Below are 18,587 nucleotides of genomic sequence, written 5' to 3' on the forward strand. Positions count from 1 at the left end.
CTATATTTTATTAATACGCCTAAAAGTATGTGTCAATATCTTTTATTTTTCACAACAATGAAAATTTTTGAAAATTGAAAAATCAGTATTGAAAATTAAAATATTGATAATACATTTGAAAATTACAAAGTTCAAAGTAACTAAAATACAAAGTTAAATAAAAATAATAAGAACTCTACATTACTCCCCCTTCAAGAAAATTTATCATTAAACAAATTGAACGTAACTCTCTTTTTATGTAAATTCTTGGTGTTGTTTGTGTCTGTTGTTTCAATTATTGCAGGTTTTAATCTGTCAATAGGAATAGTTTTAATATTATTATCTATTTCAAGTTTAAAACATTTTTGGTCTTTTTCCACAATTTTGTAAGGTCCTTCATATGGTTGTTGTAATGAATGTTTATTAATGACTCGAAAAAATGCAAATTTACAAGTTTGAAGATCTTTTGGAACGTAAATTCCAGTATCAGAATCTTTATGATGACTTAAATTTGATCTAACATTTCGGAAATGATCACGTAAATTACTTAAAATTTCAGTTGATGAGAAATTTTTAACTGATGGCACAACAAGTTCCCCTGGCAAACGTAAATTCTGACCGAAAACCATTTCCGCTGGTGTAGCCGAAATATCTTCTTTGTAAATAGATCGCAAACCAAGTAATATGACAGGTAACTCGTCATACCAATTATTTGTGCCCTCTCTAGCTATTATAGTAGTCTTTAATTGTCTATGAAACCTTTCAACCATACCATTTCCTTGAGGGTGATATGCGGATGTTGTAATTTGGTGACTACCAAATAATTTAGTTAACTCTGAAAACAATTTCGATGTAAATTGGCTACCTTGATCAGTTGTTATCTTTAACGGAACTCCAAACCGAGAAATATATTCTCTAAAAAACTTATTTGCAATTGTAGTTGCTGAAATATCTTTTAATGCATATGCCTCAGGCCAACGGGTAAATCTTTCAATAATCGTTAAAATATAGCGATGTCCTTTTGAAATAGGTAATGGTCTAACTATATCTAAATGAATGTGTTCAAATCTTTTTGTATGACGATAAACTTTAGACTTTTGACAATTAAGACACTCTTTTGACCAAATATTAATATCCTTATTCATATTATGCCAATAATATTTTTTAACTATGAGCCGTCGTGTAGCTCTTGTACCCGGATGTGCTATTCCATGTAAAATATCAAATACTGTCTTTCGCAAATTACTCGGTACAAATGGCCTAGGAGTTTCTCCTGAAATTTCACACCAAATATTAAAATTTAAAATAGGAATATTAATTAACTTTAAATTTAGATATTGAGAATCAGATACAAGTTGATTTAAGTCATCATCTTTTTGTTGTTCAGTTTGTAAAATTTTAAAATTCAGTTCTGTATTATATATTGCATTAACCTCAAAAGCTCTAGATAGCGTATCTGCTACAACATTGGATTCTCCTTTAATGTATTGTATGTCATCAGTAAATTGTGTCTCGTTTGTCTAGGACTTCGTCCTGTTTTTGAATTTAAAGCAGTAGTCAAAGGTTTATGGTCCGTATTAACTATAAATTGTCGTCCTTCCAAAAGATATCTAAAATGTTTTATATTTAAATAAATCGCCAATAATTCCCTATCAAAAGCACTATACTTAATTTCAGTTGGAGAAAGTTTTTTAGAAAAAAATGCAATGGGCTCAATTTTATTATTGTAATTTTGTTGAATAACGCCCCCAATCGCTGTGTTAGATGCATCTACTGTTAAAGATAATTTAGCATCTTTGTTAAAATGATTTAACAATATCGTAGATGCAAATTTATCTTTAATGCATTCAAAAGCTTCATTCGAATTCTCGTCCCATACCAAAGTTTTGTCACGTTTCTTACTTACTTTGTTAATTAGATCATAAATTTTGTTTGTAAATTCTGCTAGTTTTGGAATGTATCTATGATAATAATTTACCATACCAATAAATTTCTGTGCCTGCTTAACTGATTTTGGACGTTCGAAATTGCGAACAGCTGATACCTTTTCATCGGAAGGTCGAATACCTGTTCCAGAAATGTTATGTCCTAAAAAATCTATATTCGTTACACCAAAAGTACATTTACTTGGTTTAATGTTTAAACCGTACTCTGTAAGGCGTTGAAAAAGGATACGTAAATCTTTTAAATGTTGTTCTTCGTCTGTAGGTACTTGCAATAAGTAAGTCGTCGATGTAAGCATATACAAAATCTAAGTCACCTACTACCTCATTTATGAATCGTTGAAAGGTTTGTGCAGAATTTCTAAGTCCGAAAGGCATTCTCATGAATTCAAACATACCGAAAGGAGTTGTAATAGCAGTTTTATAAATATCTTCTTCAGCCATAGGAATTTGGTGATATGCCCTAACTAAATCTAATTTTGAAAATATATTTTTATTATGAAGGTTCATATTAAAATCTTGAATGTGAGGTAAGGGATAACGATCGGGAACAGTTACAATATTCAATCTTCAAAAATCACCACATGGATGCCAATCATTCAACTCTTTTTTAGGTACAAGGTGAAGTGGTGATGCTACTGAAGAATTTGAAGGCGGACAAATGCCTGTTTTAACTAAGAAATCAAACTCCGTTTTCGCGACTTTGTATTTGACCGGAGCTAAGCGCCTGGGCTTAGAAAATGGAAGACTACCTTCTGTTACAAGTCGATGTACTGTTGTATGTTTAACAGGTTTAGTATAATCTGGCTCTGAAATAAGTGACGGAAACTCTTTTAATAATTTTGTAAATTTATTGTCAACCACAAATAATTTAGGTAATGGAATATCACAAAAGTAGGATACTGTATTAACTGAGAGATTGTTTAATGGATCTACTAAACGTTTATGTTTAATGTCTATAAGAAGACCATATTTACAAAGAAAATCAGCGCCAATTATTGGCTTGGCTATATATATTAAACCTAAGTTGACGTTTAAAAGCCTTTTCGCGTAAGTGGCAATTGTTGAGCCATTAGCTGCAGTGAGAATTATGTCTGAACGTTTCGTATGAGGAAATTTAGACGCGGGTAATACCGAAATTTCTGCTCCACTATCAATTAAAAAATTTTGTTTGTTTTATCTATCAAAAATAAATAAGCAACGCGTCGAAAATTCTAAATTTCCGTTGTTCGTCGTTGCAACAACGGAAGAATTTAGTTTGTTGAGTCTTTGTTTTTTGTTATAAGAACAAGGATGTTCACAACTTCAAGCATTATTTCCAAATTTGTAGTGAAATCTACACAACCAATTTGGATAATTACGCGAGTTAGATCGACGCCTAAAAGAATTTCTAAAATTGTTCCTAGAATTAGAACGCGACCTAGATTGATTCCAACACATTTCTGTTTTAATTTCAGCTAACTCCAAAGAAAGTTTCTGAAAATTTTCACACATCAAAGAGGTGGTTTTAACTAGATTTTCAACAACAGAATTTTAAACTTTTGTATCTGGATTTGTATTTACTGAGAAAACTTCGTTTTTATTCATAACTTCAAAAATGTTATCTTCTAATTTTGTTAACTCATTAATATTATCACAACTTGAGCTAGCCAAAATGACATTTAAATTTTTGGGAAGTTTTCCCAACCAAATTCTCTTTAAAATATTTTCACTAAAACTTGAACCCGCTAACAAAATTAATGACCGATAAAACTCAGTGGGCTTTGGATCACCAATTTCTGAATCACTTACAATTTTGTCTAGTTTTGAATTTTCACTAAGTGAATGTCTTTCTATCAAAACTTTTTTAAGTTCACTAAACTTGTTAGTGAGGGGTGGATTTTGGATAAGATCTAAAATTGTTACTATTACTTCTTGTGGAAGTGCTGTTATAATGTGTTCGTATTTGGTATTCTCTTGGGTTATATTTTTTGTACAAAATTGTGGTTCAGCATGTATAAACCACGCTTCTGGACAACTAGTCTATAATTGTGGAAGTTTGACTGATGTTGCTAAAATTTCGTTTTGATTGTAATTATCATACTGAGTTGTAATATTTTGTTGTAAAGTGTCATTTGGGATATTTATAAATGAATCATTTAGATTATTAGAAAGTGTAGATGTTTGTCTATTATGTTGTAGTGAACGAAACATTATTGAATTAAATGAAAAGAGAGTTCACTAACAAAACAGTAAAATTAACTAGTAATTCTATGAAAAGAGAGTTTACAATAATAATAATAATAATATATCTATATTTTAGTATACATACATAAAAGATGATATTTTTATTCAAATACTTGCGAATATTTAGTTTGTTGCCGTAACTGATACTTATGCAATGGCTTTTGATGGTGTTGTGTTTGTAGTTGTTCCTGTTGCTACTGCTTCTCCTTTAAGTTATTCGATAATAATAATTGCTTTTGTTTTTCTTTTTAAACGTTTGAAGGTTCTGCTTATGAATGATGATGATGTACGGTAGCAATTGTTTGAAATTGGTTCGATGATAATGTTTTGACGCCACTTGAGTACTTTTAAATTGTGTTGTCTGTTGATAATTTCACAGTGGAATTTTTTGATTTTACGCTTTAGCTTATTGGATCGAAGTAACTGTCAAATAAATCTTCCAACTCCTTATCTTCTGGCTTTAATTCCTCAATATCTTGCAACACTTCAGCTAAACAATCTCTTTATTTACTTCATATAGTATTCATGATTTATAAATCATATTTTTGTCCTATATACTTTCAGTTTAACCTCTTCTTCCCTTAAAGCTGCCATATTTTGCTCACGCGTCTCTGGATCTTCATCTATATGTGTAGGTGAGTGTAACCATAGCTACGAAGCCAAACGAAAGGCTAAGGGACAAAACTTACATCTGTGTATATTATCACCCAGATGTTGACGTAAATGCGGATTCAGTGCACTTGTTTGTAGTATTTGCATTTATATTGTTTTTCACCGGTATGAGTACGCATATGCTGGTTTAAGTACGCAGCATATATAAATCGCTTATCACAAAGATCACATTTATTGGCCTTTTCGCCGCTATGATATAGTTTATGTCTATTTAAAACCGACTTTGTTTTAAAATTTTTTCAACAAATATCGCACTGGTATTGGTATTGTTCGTTCTTGTCACGCATGTTTTATCTTGTTATCTTGTTGTGATTTGTTAAAATGCAAAAGTTTAACTGCACTGCAATGGCCCCAAGGTTGGATCTTTGGGTGCTGCCACAACGACTTTAAAAGCATGATTTTTTACTTTATCGCACACACATCAAAAATGTTTATTTTTTATTTAATTATTAGCTCCTGGCAGGATCGCCAGTGTGGAGATTGAAACCACGTTTTAAACTTTAAACTACATTTTATTAATACGCCTAAAAGTATGCGTCAATATCTTTAATTTTTCACAAAAATGAAAATTTTTGAAAATTGAAAAATCAGTATTGAAAATTAAAATACTGATAATACATTTGAAAATTACAAAGTTCAAAGTAACTAAAATACAAAGTTAAATAAAAATAATAAGAACTATACAGCGGTATTATGAGCGGTTTTTGAGGCGAGTTTTGTTAATAATTTTTCGTAAATATTCGATAACAATGTTGTGCCTCAAGGTAGAAATTTCCTTCTAATCATTGTTCTTTTGTAATTCGATGAACCCAGCTAATCCTACTTAGTTGGAATTGCGAAATTCTATAGTAAAGCGGCCGGGTAGAAATGTGTTCTACTATACCGTACGTCCCAGTTTCAAATCTCGAGACAGATAATATCCAAAATACTTTGAAAATTAAAAATAAAAAACATGTTTGTGTGTTTAATTTAGTTAACAATTTTTTCTTAATATTTAAGAACTCATGAGCTTAACACCGGCTTATAATTATTAAATATTCAATTATTATTTTTATTTGGTAAGAGAATCTGAAAATAAAGGAATATTTACTGGCTTATTGCGCTGGTACCGTTTTGAAAACTTGAAAGGAATCATCGTCAGGCAATGTCGTAATGTTATCAAAAGTTTCACCAAGATGCGAACAACGGATAACTCATTGAAACTGCAGTTGTCTTAATCACTAGGCTATAGCACCTTTAGTTGTTTTCTTGCATATTTAAGTTTATCTCATTTTTACACTAACAACACAGTTTGAGAAATTCTGACTCTATTTGCACTCCAACCTTAAATAAACGTATTCCCGCGATTTTCTTTCAGAAAAGTCTCACTCACATACAGCTTCTCTCCGTGTAACCTTAGCTCGATTGGAGTTTGTATCCTGTTTAGTATTTCAGTTTAACGATTACACATACTTTGTAATTTGTTTTTGTATTATACTACCATACCCGGTAGATTTTGATCTGTCAGAAAAGTGGTTTACCTTTATTTAAAAAGGGATTCCCGCTTGTAGTCTTCAATCTGCATCCCATTCTATTCTACTTAATATTAAATTTTTTTATTTGTTATTTTTCCGCAAAACTTTTTTTCATTTATTTCCACTTCCACTCCCCACTTTCCAAACCCCTTTCCGCTTCTACTCCCAACCCCATTTTTCCCTTCCACTCCCACTACCAATCCCACTTCCGCTGGCACTACCAACTCTACTCTCACCCCTATTCCACTGGCACTACAACTCCCAATTCTACTCGAACTCCCTCTCCCTAGCTCAATCCCATTCCAACTCCTTCTCCTAATCTCACTGCCAATTCTACTCGAACTCCTTTTCGCAATTCCAATCCCTCTCCAACTCCTGCTCCTAATCCCACTCCTATTCTCTCCTCATTCATTCCCTCTCCCTCTACCACTCTTTTTCCCAATTCCACTCTCTCTCTCAATACCAATTCCACTCTTACTCCCACTCCCGATTACACTTTCTCTCCGAATTTTGCTCTCATTCCAACACCCACTCCCTTTTCAGTGTTCACTCTATATCTTATTCTCTTTTACTATATCTTCCATTTCTCTTCTTATTTTTCCCCACAACTTATTTCATTTATCTCACTCCCACTTCAAAACCTCCTTCCCGTTCCACCACCACTACCACCCGCGCGAAATTTAGTCTTCGCTCCTTAACACTCAATCTCTCAATAATGGATGAGGTTCACTTTCAGATGGGCTTTTGCCTCGCTTAAAAAACTTACTAATATGCATTTTTAATTATTTTTCTCACTTTCACACGTTTTGATTATTTTAGTGAGCAACTCTATTAATATGCGATAACTGAAAACATCACATTTGAATTTTTCAAGATTTGACAGCAGCTACAGGGTTGTATTTCAAAATATGAGAATGCCAGATGTACTTGGTAACTTTTGAAAAGTGAGGTATCGTTATGTATAAAAAATCACGAATCTTAATTCATTACCAGTGTTTACATACAATGTTGTTGTTGTTGTTGTTCTCTTTTTGCTAACATGACGTGCACTTTTGATTTAAAATATTTGAAAATTGTTGAAGTGATTATATCGTTGGTTCTATGGAAGACTATCTCCGTTCAAATTGCGTCGAAGACTATCTCAGTTCGTTTTGTTTTTTTAAAACTAACACATTTCGCTTGTTTGCCTAATTTTGTATTATTTAGTTTAATTTTAGTTATTTTTGTATTATTTTATTTTGTTTATTTCTATCTTAATTACTTAGGTTTTTATACTCAGTTGAGCAGAGCTCACAGAGTATATTAAGTTTGATTGGATAACGGTTGGTTGTACATATATAAAGGAATCGAGATAGATATAGACTTCCATATATCAAAATAATCAGGATCGAAAAAAAATTTGATTGAGCCTTGTCCGTCCGTCCGTCCGTCCGTCCGTCCGTCCGTCCGTCCGTCCGTCCGTTAACACGATAACTTGAGTAAATTTTGAGGTATCTTGATGAAATTTGGTATGTAGGTTCCTGAGCACTCATCTCAGATCGATATTTAAAATGAACGATATCGGACTATAACCACGCCCACTTTTTCGATATCGAAAATTTCGAAAAACAGAAAAAGTGCGATAACTCATTACAAAAGACAGATAAAGCGACGAAACTTGGTAGATGGGTTGACGCTATGACGCAGAATAGAAAATTAGTAAGATTTTGGACAATGGGCGTGGCACCGCCCACTTTTACAAGAAGGTAATTTAAAAGTTTTGCAAGCTGTAATTTGGCAGTCGTTGAAGATATCATGATGAAATTTGGCAGGAACGTTACTACTATTACTCTATATGTGCTAAATAAAAATTAGCAAAATTGGATGAAGAACACGCCCACTTTTTAAAAAAAAAATTTTTTTAATTCAAATTTTAACATAAAATTTAATATCTTTACTGTATATAAGTAAATTAAGTCAAAATTCAACTCCAGTAATGATATGATGCAACAAAATACAAAAATAAAAGAAAATTTCAAAATGGGCGTGGCTCCGCCCATTTTCATTTAGTTTGTCTAGAATACTTTTATTGCCATAAGTCGAACAAAAATTTACCAATCCTTCTCAAATTTGGTAGGAGCATAGATTCTATGACGGTAACTGTTCTCTGTGAAAATGGGCGAAATCGGTTGAAGCCACGCCCAGTTTTTATACACAGTCCACCGTCTGTCCTTCCGCTCGGCCATTAACACAATAACTTGAGCAAAATCCGATATATCTTTACTAAACTTAGCCCATGTACTTACCTGAGCTCACTTTTTCTTGGTATAAAAAATGGGCGAAATCTGACCATAACCACGCCCACTTTATCGATATCGAAAATTACGAAAAATGAAAAAAATGCCATAATTCTATACCAAATACGAAAAAAGTGATGAAACATGGTAACTGGATTGGTTTATTGACGCAAAATATAACTTTGGAAAAAACTTTGTAAAATGGGTGTGACACCTACCATATTAAGTAGAAGAAAATGAAAAAGTTCTACAAGGCGAAATCAACAGCCCTTGGAATCTTGGCAGGAATACTGTTAGTGGTATTGCATATATAAATAAATTAGCAGTACCCGACAGATGATTTTCTGGATCACCTGGTCCACATTTTGGTCGATATCGCGAGAACGCCTTCACATATACATCTAAGGGCCACTCGCTTTTAAAACCCTCATTAATACCCTTAATTTGATATCCATATCGTACAAAAATATACCAGAGTCACCCCTGTCCCACCCTAATGGCGATATCTCGAAAAGGCGTCCACCTATAGACCTAATGCCCCCTCCCTCTTAAAATGCTCAGTAACACCTTTCGTTTGATACCCATATCGTACAAACATTCTAGAGTCACCCCTGGCCCACCCTAATGGCGATATCTCGAAAAGGCGTCCACCTATAGACCTAGTGTCCACTCCCTCTTAAAATGCTCAGTAACACCTTTCGTTTGATACCCATATCGTACAAACATTCTAGAGTCACCCCTGGCCCACCCTAATGGCGATATCTCGAAAAGGCGTCCACCTATAGACCTAATGCCCACTCCCTCTTAAAATGCTCAGTAACAGCTTTCGTTTGATACCCATATCGTACAAACATTCTAGAGTCACACCTGGCACACCCTAATGGCGATATTTCGAAAAGGCGTCCACCTATAGAACTAAGGATTACTCCCTTTTAAAATACTCATTACCACCTTTCATTTGATACCCATATCGTACAAACACATTCTAGAGTCACCCTGGCCCACCCTAATGGCGATATCTCGAAAAGGCGTCCACCTATAGACCTAATGTCCACTCCCTCTTAAAATGCTCAGTAACACCTTTCGTTTGATACCCATATCGTACAAACATTCTAGAGTCACCCCTGGCCCACCCTAATGGCGATATCTCGAAAAGGCGTCCACCTATAGACCTAATGTCCACTCCCTCTTAAAATGCTCAGTAACACCTTTCGTTTGATACCCATATCGTACAAACATTCTAGAGTCACCCCTGTCCCACCCTAATGGCGATATCTCGAAAAGGCGTCCACCTATAGACCTAATGCCCACTCCCTCTTAAAATGCTCAGTAACACCTTTCGTTTGATACCCATATCGTACAAACATTCTAGAGTCACACCTGGCCCACCCTAATGGCGATATCTCGAAAAGGCGTCCACCTATAGAACTAAGGATACTCCCTTTTAAAATACTCATTACCACCTTTCATTTGATACCCATATCGTACAAACACATTCTAGAGTCACCCTGGCCCACCCTAATGGCGATATCTCGAAAAGGCGTCCACCTATAGACCTAATGCCCACTCCCTCTTAAAATGCTCAGTAACACCTTTCGTTTGATACCCATACCGTACAAACACATTCTAGAGTCACCCCCACCTTAATGGCGATATCTCGAAACGGCGTCCACCTATACACCGAAGGCCCACTCGCTTTTAAAATACACATTAACACCTTTCATTTGATTCCCATATCGTACGATTGAGCCATGTCCGTCCGTCCGTCCGTCCGTCTGCCCGTTAGCACGATAACTTGAGTAAATTTTGAGGTATCTTGATGAAATTTGGTACGTAGGTTCCTGGGTACCCATCTCAGATCGCTATTTAAAATGAACGATATCGTACTATAACCACGCCCACTTTTTCGATATCGAAAATTTCGAAAAATGCGATAATTCGTTGCCAAAGACGGATAAAGCGATGAAACTTGGTAGGTGGGTTGACCTTATGACGCAGAATAGAATATTAGTAAGATTTTGGATAATGGGCGTGGCACCGCCCACTTTTAAAAGAAGGTAATTTAAAAGTTTTGCAAACTGTAATTTGACAGTCGTTGAAGATATCATGATGAAATTACGCAGGAACGTTACTACTATTACTATATATGTGCTAAATAAATCGGATGAAGAACACGCCCACTTTTTAGAAAAAATATTTTTAAATGTCAAATTTTAACAAAAAATTTAATATCTTTACTGCATATTAGTAAATTAAGTCAACATTCAACTCCAGTAATGATATGATGCAAAAAAAAAATACAAAAATAAAAGAAAATTTCAAAATGGGCGTGGCTCCGCCCATTTTCATTTAGTTTATCTAGAATACTTTTAATGCCATAAGTCGAACAAAAATTTACCAATCCTTCTTAAATTTGATAGGGGCATAGATTCTATGACGGTAACTGTTTTCTGTGAAAATGGGTGAATTCGGTTGAAGCCACGCCCAGTCTTTTTACACAGTCCACCGTCTGGCCTTCCGCTCGGCCTTTAACACGATAACTTCAGCAAAAACCGATATATCTTTACTAAACTCAGTCCACGTAGTTATCTGATCCAACTATAACCACGCCACTTTTTCGATATCGAAAATTACGAAAAATGGAAAAAATGCCATAATTCTATACCAAATACGAAAAAAGGGATGAAACATGGTATTTGGATTAGTTTATTGACGCAAAATATAACTTTAGAAAAAACGTTGTAAAATGGGTGTGACACTTACCATATTAAGTAGAATAAAATGAAAAAGTTCTGCAGGGCGAAATCAACAGCCCTTGGAATCTTGGCAGGAATACTGTTCGTGGTATTGCATATATAAATAAATTAGCAGTACCCGACAGATTATTTTCTGGCTCACCCTGGTCCACATTTTGGTCGATATCGCGAAAACGCCTTCACATATACATCTAAGGGCCACTCGCTTGTAAAACCCTCATTAATACCTTTAATTTGATACGCATATCGTACAAACACATTCTGGAGTCACCCCTGGTCCACTTTATGGCGATATCTCGAAAGGGTGTCCACCTATAGACCTAAGACCCACTCCCTCTTAAAATGCTCAGTACACCTTTCGTGTGATATCCATATCGTACAAACATTCTAGAGTCACCCTTGGTCCACCTTTATGGCGATATCTCGAAAAGGCATCCACCTATACACCGAAGGCTCACTTCCTCTTAAAATGCTCAGTAACACCTTTCGTTTGATACCCATATCGTACAAACATTCTAGAGTCACCCTTGGTCCACTTTTATGGCGATATCTCGAAAAGGCGTTCACCTATAGAACTAAGGCACATTCCCTTTAAAAATACTCATTAACACCTTTCATTTGATACCCATATCGTACAAGCATATTCTAGAGTCACCCCTGGCCCACCTTTATGGCGACGTCTCGAAAAGGCGTCCACCTATGGAACTAAGGATCACTCCCTTTTAAGATACTCATTAACACCTTTCATTTGATGCCCATATCGTACAAACACATTCTAGAGTCACCCCCACCTTAATGGCGATATCTCGAAACGGCGTCCACCTATACACCGAAGGCCCACTCGCTTTTAAAATACACATTAACACCTTTCATTTGATTCCCATATCGTACAAACACATTCTAGAGTCACCCCTGGTCCACCTTTATGGCGATATCTCGAAAAGGCGTTAACCTATAGAACTAAAGCCCATTCCCTTTTAAAATACTCATTAACATCCTTCATTTGATGCCCATATCGTACAAACATATTCTAGAGTCACCCCTGGTCCACCTTTATGGCGATATCTCGAAAAGGCGTTAACCTATAGAACTAAAGCCGATTCCTTTTTAATATACTCATTAACACCTTTCATTTGTACAAACATATTCTAGAGTCACCCCTGGCCCACCTTTATGGCGACGTCTCGAAAAGGCGTCCACCTATGGAACTAAGGATCACTCCCTTTTAAGATACTCATTAACACCTTTCATTTGATGCCCATATCGTACAAACACATTCTAGAGTCACCCCCACCTTAATGGCGATATCTCGAAACGGCGTCCACCTATACACCGAAGGCCCACTCGCTTTTAAAATACACATTAACACCTTTCATTTGATTCCCATTTCGTACAAACACATTCTAGAGTCACCCCTGGTCCACCTTTATGGCGATATCTCGAAAAGGCGTTAACCTATAGAACTAAAGCCGATTCCTTTTTAAAATACTCATTAACACCTTTCATTTGATGCCCATATCGTACAAACACATTCTAGACTCACCCCTGTTCCACCTTTATGGAGATATCTCGAAAAGGCGTTCACCTATAGAACTAAGGCCCATTCCCTTTTAAAATACTCATTAACACCCTTCATTTGATGCCCATATCGTACAAACATATTCTAGAGTCACCCCTGGCCCACCTTTATGGCGATATCTCTAAAAGGCGTCCACCTATAGATCTAAGGATCACTCCTTTTTAAAATACGTATTAACACCTTTCATTTGATACCCATATCGTACAAACAAATTCTAGAGTCACCCCTGTTCCACCTTTATGGCGATATCTCGAAAAGGCGTTCACCTATAGAACTAAGGCCAATTCCCTTTTAAAATACTCATTAACACCTTTCATTTGATACCGATATCGTACAAGCACATTCTAGAGTCACCCTTAGCCCACCTTAATGGCGTTATCTCGAAAAGGCGTCCACCTATAGATCTAAGGATCACTCCCTTTTAAAATACGTATTAACACCTTTCAATTGATACCCATATCGTACAAACACATTCTAGAGACACCCTTGGTCCACCTTTATGGCGATATCTGGAAAACGCCTACACAAATACAACTAAGGCACACTCCCTTTTAAAATACTCATTAACACCTTTCATTTGATACCTATATCGTACAAACAAATTCTAGAGTCAGCCCTGGTCCACCTTTATGGCAATATCCCTAAATGGCGTCCATCCATAGAACTATGGCCTACTCTCTCTTAAAATACTCTTTAATACCTTCCATTTGATACACATGTCATACAACCACATTCCAGGGTTACCGTAGGTTCATTTTCCTACATGATGATTTTCCCTTATTTTGTCTCCATAGCTCTCAACTGAGTATGTAATGTTCGGTTACATCCGAACTTAGCCTACCTTACTTGTTTTTAATTAATTTTATAAATATAAATAAATAAAATAAGATAAACGTAACAAAAATAAAATAAAGTAAAATAATACAAAAATAAGTAAAATTAAACAAAACAAGTAATGAAGGCTAAGTTCGGGTGTAACCGAACATTACATACTCAGTTGAGAGCTGTGGAGACAAAGTAAGGGAAATCACCATGTTGTAAAAGGAACCTAGGGTAACCCTGGAATGTGTTTGTATGACATGTGTTTCAAATGGAAGGTATTAAAGAGCATTTTAAGAGGAAGTGGGCCATAGATCTATAGATGGACGCCATTTAGGGATATCGCCATAAAGGTGGACCAGGTCTGACTTGAGAATTAGTTTTTACGATATGGGTATAAATGAAATGTGTTAATGATAATTTTAAAAGGGAGTGGGTCTAAGTTCTATAGGTGGACGTCTTTTCGATATATCGCCATAAAGGTGGACCAGGGGTGACTCTAGAATTTATTTTGTACGATATGAGTATCAAATGAAAGGTGTTAATGAGTATTTTAAGAGGGCGTGGGCCTTAGTTCTATATGTGGACGCCTTTTCGAGATATCGCCATAAACGTGGACCAGGGGTGACTCTAGAATTTGTTTGTACTATATGGGTATCAAATGAAAGGTGTTAATGAGTATTTTAAAAGGGAGTGGGCCTAAGTTCTATAGGTGGACGCATTTCGGAATATCGTTATAAAAGTCGACCTGGGTTGACTCTAGAATGCGTTTGTACAATATGGGTGTCAAACGAAAAGTGTAATAAGTGTTTTAAAAGGGAGTGGGCCTTTGTTCTATGGGTGGACGCCTTTTCGGGATATCGCCATAAACGTGGACCAGGGGTGACTATAGAATGCGTTTATACAATATGGGTATCAAATGAAAGGTGCTAATGAGTATTTTGAAAGGGTGTGGGCCTTAGTTCTATATGTGGACGCCTTTTCGAGATATCGCCATAAACGTGGACCAGGGGTGACTCTAGAATGTGTTTGTATGATATGGGTATCAAATAAAAGGTATTAATGAGGGGTTTAAAAGGGAGTGGCCCTTAGTTGTATATGTGAAGGCGTTTTCAAGATATCTACCAAAATGTGGACCAGGGTGATCCAGAACATCATCTGTCGGGTACCGCTAATTTATTTATATATGTAATACCACGTACAGTATTCCTTCCAAGATCCCAAGGGCTTTTGATTTCGCCTTGCAAAACTTTTTCATTTTCTTCTACTTAATATGGTAGGTGTCACACCCATTTTACCAAGTTTTTTCTAAAGTTATATTTTGCGTCAATAGACCAATACAATTACCATGTTTCATTCCTTTTTTCGTATTTGGTATATAATTATGGTATTTTTTCATTTTTCGTAATTTTCGATATCGAAAAAGTGGGCATGGTCATAGTCGGATTTCGGCCATTTTTTATACCAAGATAAAATGTGTTCAGATAAGTACGTGAACTAAGTTTAGTAAAGATATATCGATTTTTGCTCAAGTTATCGTGTTAACGGCCGAGCGGAAGGACAGACGGTCGACTGTGTATAAAAACTGGACGTGGCTTCAACCGATTTCGCTCAACAGAAAACAGTTATCGTCCTAGGAGCTAAGCCTCTACCAAATTTCACAAGGATTGGTTAATTTGTGTTCGACTTATGGCATTAAAAGCATCCTAGACAAATTAAATGAAAAAGGGCGGAGCCACGCACATTTTGAAATTTTCTTTTATTTATGTATTTTGTTGCACCATATCCTTACTGGAGTTGAATGTTGGCATAATTTACTTATATGCTGTAAAGATATTAACTTTTCTTTTAAAATTTGAATTTAAAAAAAAAAATTTTTAAAAAGTGGGCGTGGTCGTTCTGCGATTTTGCTAATTTTTATTAAGCAGACATAAAGTAATAAGAGTAACGTTCCTGCCAAATTCCATCATGATATCTTCAACGACTGCCAAATTACAGCTTGCAAAACTTCTAAATTACTTACTTACTTTTACTTCTTTTTTTACTTCTATTCAAATTTAAAAACCAATTCGTTGAAGCCCACAAGTAGAAAGAAAAGTTACCTTTTTTTACTTACTTACTTACTTAATTGGCGCTTAACCGTCTAAACGGTTATGGCCGTCCAACAAGGCGCGCCAGTCGCTCCTTCGCTCCGCCAACCGGCGCCAATTGGTCACACCAAGGGAGCTTAAATCGTTTTCCACCTGGTCCTTCCAACGGAGTGGGGGCCGCCCTCTACCTCTGCTTCCATAGGCGGGTTCCGATAGAAACACTTTCTTGGCCGGAGCATCATCTTTCATTCGCATAACATGGCCTAGCCAGCGCAGCCGCTGCGTTTTAATTCGCTGGACTATGTTGATGTCTGCGTATAGCTCGTACAGCTCATCATGAAATCTTCTTCGGTACTCGCCATCGCCAACGCGTAGAGGTCCATAAATCTTTCGAAGAACTTTTCTCTCGAACACTCCCAAAGCCGCTTCATCTGCTGTTGTCATGGTCCATGATTCTGCCCCATATAGCAGGACGGGTACGATAAGTGACTTGTAGAGTATGATTTTCGTTCGCCGAGAGAGGACTTTACTTTTCAATTGCCTACCTAGTCCAAAGTAGCATTTATTGGCAAGATTGATTTTTCGCCGGATTTCAATGCTGATGTTGTTGCTAGTGTTGATGCTGGTTCCCAAATAAACGAAGTCTTTTACTATTTCGAAATTATGGCTGCCAACAGTAGCGTGGTTGCCAAGGCGCATATGCGCTGACTCTTTGCTCGATGACAGCAGGTACTTCGTTTTGTCCTCGTTCACCATCAAACCCATCTTTACCGCTTCTTTTTCCAGCTTGGAGTAAGCAGAACTAACAGCGCGGGTGTTTAGGCCGATGATATCAATGTCATCAGCATATGCCAGTAATTGCACGCTTTTATAGTATATTGTTCCAGTGCGGTTAAGTTCTGCAGCTAGTATAATTTTCTCCAGCATCAAATTAAAGAAATCGCACGATAGGGGGTCACCCTGTCTGAAACCTCGTTTAGTTTCGAACGGCTCGGAGAGGTCCTTCCCAATTCTGACTGAGCTGATGGTGTTGCTCAACGTCATTTTGCACAGCCGTATAAGTTTTGCGGGGAAACCAAATTCAGACATAGCGGCATATAGGCAGCTCCTTTTCGTGCTGTCGAAGGCGGCTTTAAAGTCGACGAAGAGGTGATGTGTGTCGATTCTCTTTTCACGGGTTTTTTCCAAGATTTGGCGCATTGTGAAAATCTGGTCGATGGTAGATTTACCAGGTCTGAAGCCGCACTGATAAGGTCCAATCAGTCGGTTCACGGTGGGCTTCAATCTTTCGCACAATACACTTGAAAGGACCTTATATGCGATATTAAGAAGGCTGATTCCACGATAGTTGGTGCATTTTGCAGTATCCCCCTTCTTGTGGACTGGGCAAAGAACACTTAGATTCCAACCGTCGGGCATGTTTTCGTCCGCCCATATTTTGCTAAGAAGCTGCTGCATGCGCCTTACCAACTCCTCGCCGCCGAACTTGAATAGCTCCGCCGGCAATCCATCAGCGCCCACGGCCTTTTTGTTTTTCAATCTGGTTATTGCTATTCTAACTTCGTCATAATCGGGCGGGGGGACATATATTCCATCATCATCGATTGTGGGATCGGGTTCTTCATCTCTGCGCGGTGAATTGCTGCCTCCATTTAGGAGAGCAGAGAAGTGTTCCCTCCATAATCTAAGCACTCTCTGGACATCAGTTACAAGGTCGCCGTTTTCATTCCTACAGGAGTTTGCCCCGGTCTTAAAACCTTCCGTCTGTCGCCGTATTTTTTGGTAGAATTTTCGGGCGTTATTCCTGGTGGCTAGCAGCTCAAGCTCCTCGCACTCACGCCTTTCTGCTTCTACTTTTTTCTTCCTGAAAAGGCGTCTCGCTTCCCTTTTCAACTCACGATAGCGTTCACACACTCCTCTTGTCGCGCTCGCTTTTAACGTAGCCCTGTAGGCAGCGTCTTTTCTTTCGGTTGCAACGCGGCATTCTTCATCATACCAGTTGTTTTTTCGTGGCCGCCGGTAACCAATTTTTTCCTCGGCGGCAGTATGAAGTACTTTGGAGATATGCTCCCACTGCTCCTGTATTCCTTCAGGATGAGTTGTGCCCTCAGAGAGCAGGTGTGAGAGTCGAGTTGCGAAATCATTGGCAGTCTGTTGTGATTGAAGCTTTTCGACGTCTAGCTTTCCTTGTGTTTTTTGTTCCTTGTTTTTAGCCGCGTTGAGGCGGATGCGTATTTTGGCTGCAACGAGATAATGGTCCGAATCGAACTTCTAAATTACCTTCAAAAGTGGGCGGTGCCACGCCCATTGTCCAAAATTTTACTAGTTTTCCATTCTGCGTCATAAGCTCAACTCACCTACCAAGTTTCATCGCTTAATGCGTATTTGGTAATGAATTATCGCACTTTTTCGATTTTTCGAAATTTTCGATATCGAAAAAGTGGGCGTGGTTATTGTCCGATATCGTTCATTTTAAATAGTGATCTGAGATGAGTGCCCAGGAACCTACGTACCAAATTTCATCAAGATACCTCAAAATTTACTCAAGTTATCGTGTTAACGGACAGACGGACGGACGGACGGACGGACGGACATGGCTCAATCGAATTTTTTTTCGATACTGATGATTTTGATACATGGAAGTCTATATCTATCTCGGTTCCTTTATACCTGTACAACCAACCGTTATGCAATCAAAGTTAATATACTCTATGAGCTCTGCTCAACTGAGTA

The sequence above is a fragment of the Eurosta solidaginis genome, chromosome 4 (genome assembly GCF_040869045.1).
Source record: "Eurosta solidaginis isolate ZX-2024a chromosome 4, ASM4086904v1, whole genome shotgun sequence".
Classification (NCBI taxonomy): Eukaryota; Metazoa; Arthropoda; class Insecta; order Diptera; family Tephritidae; genus Eurosta; species Eurosta solidaginis.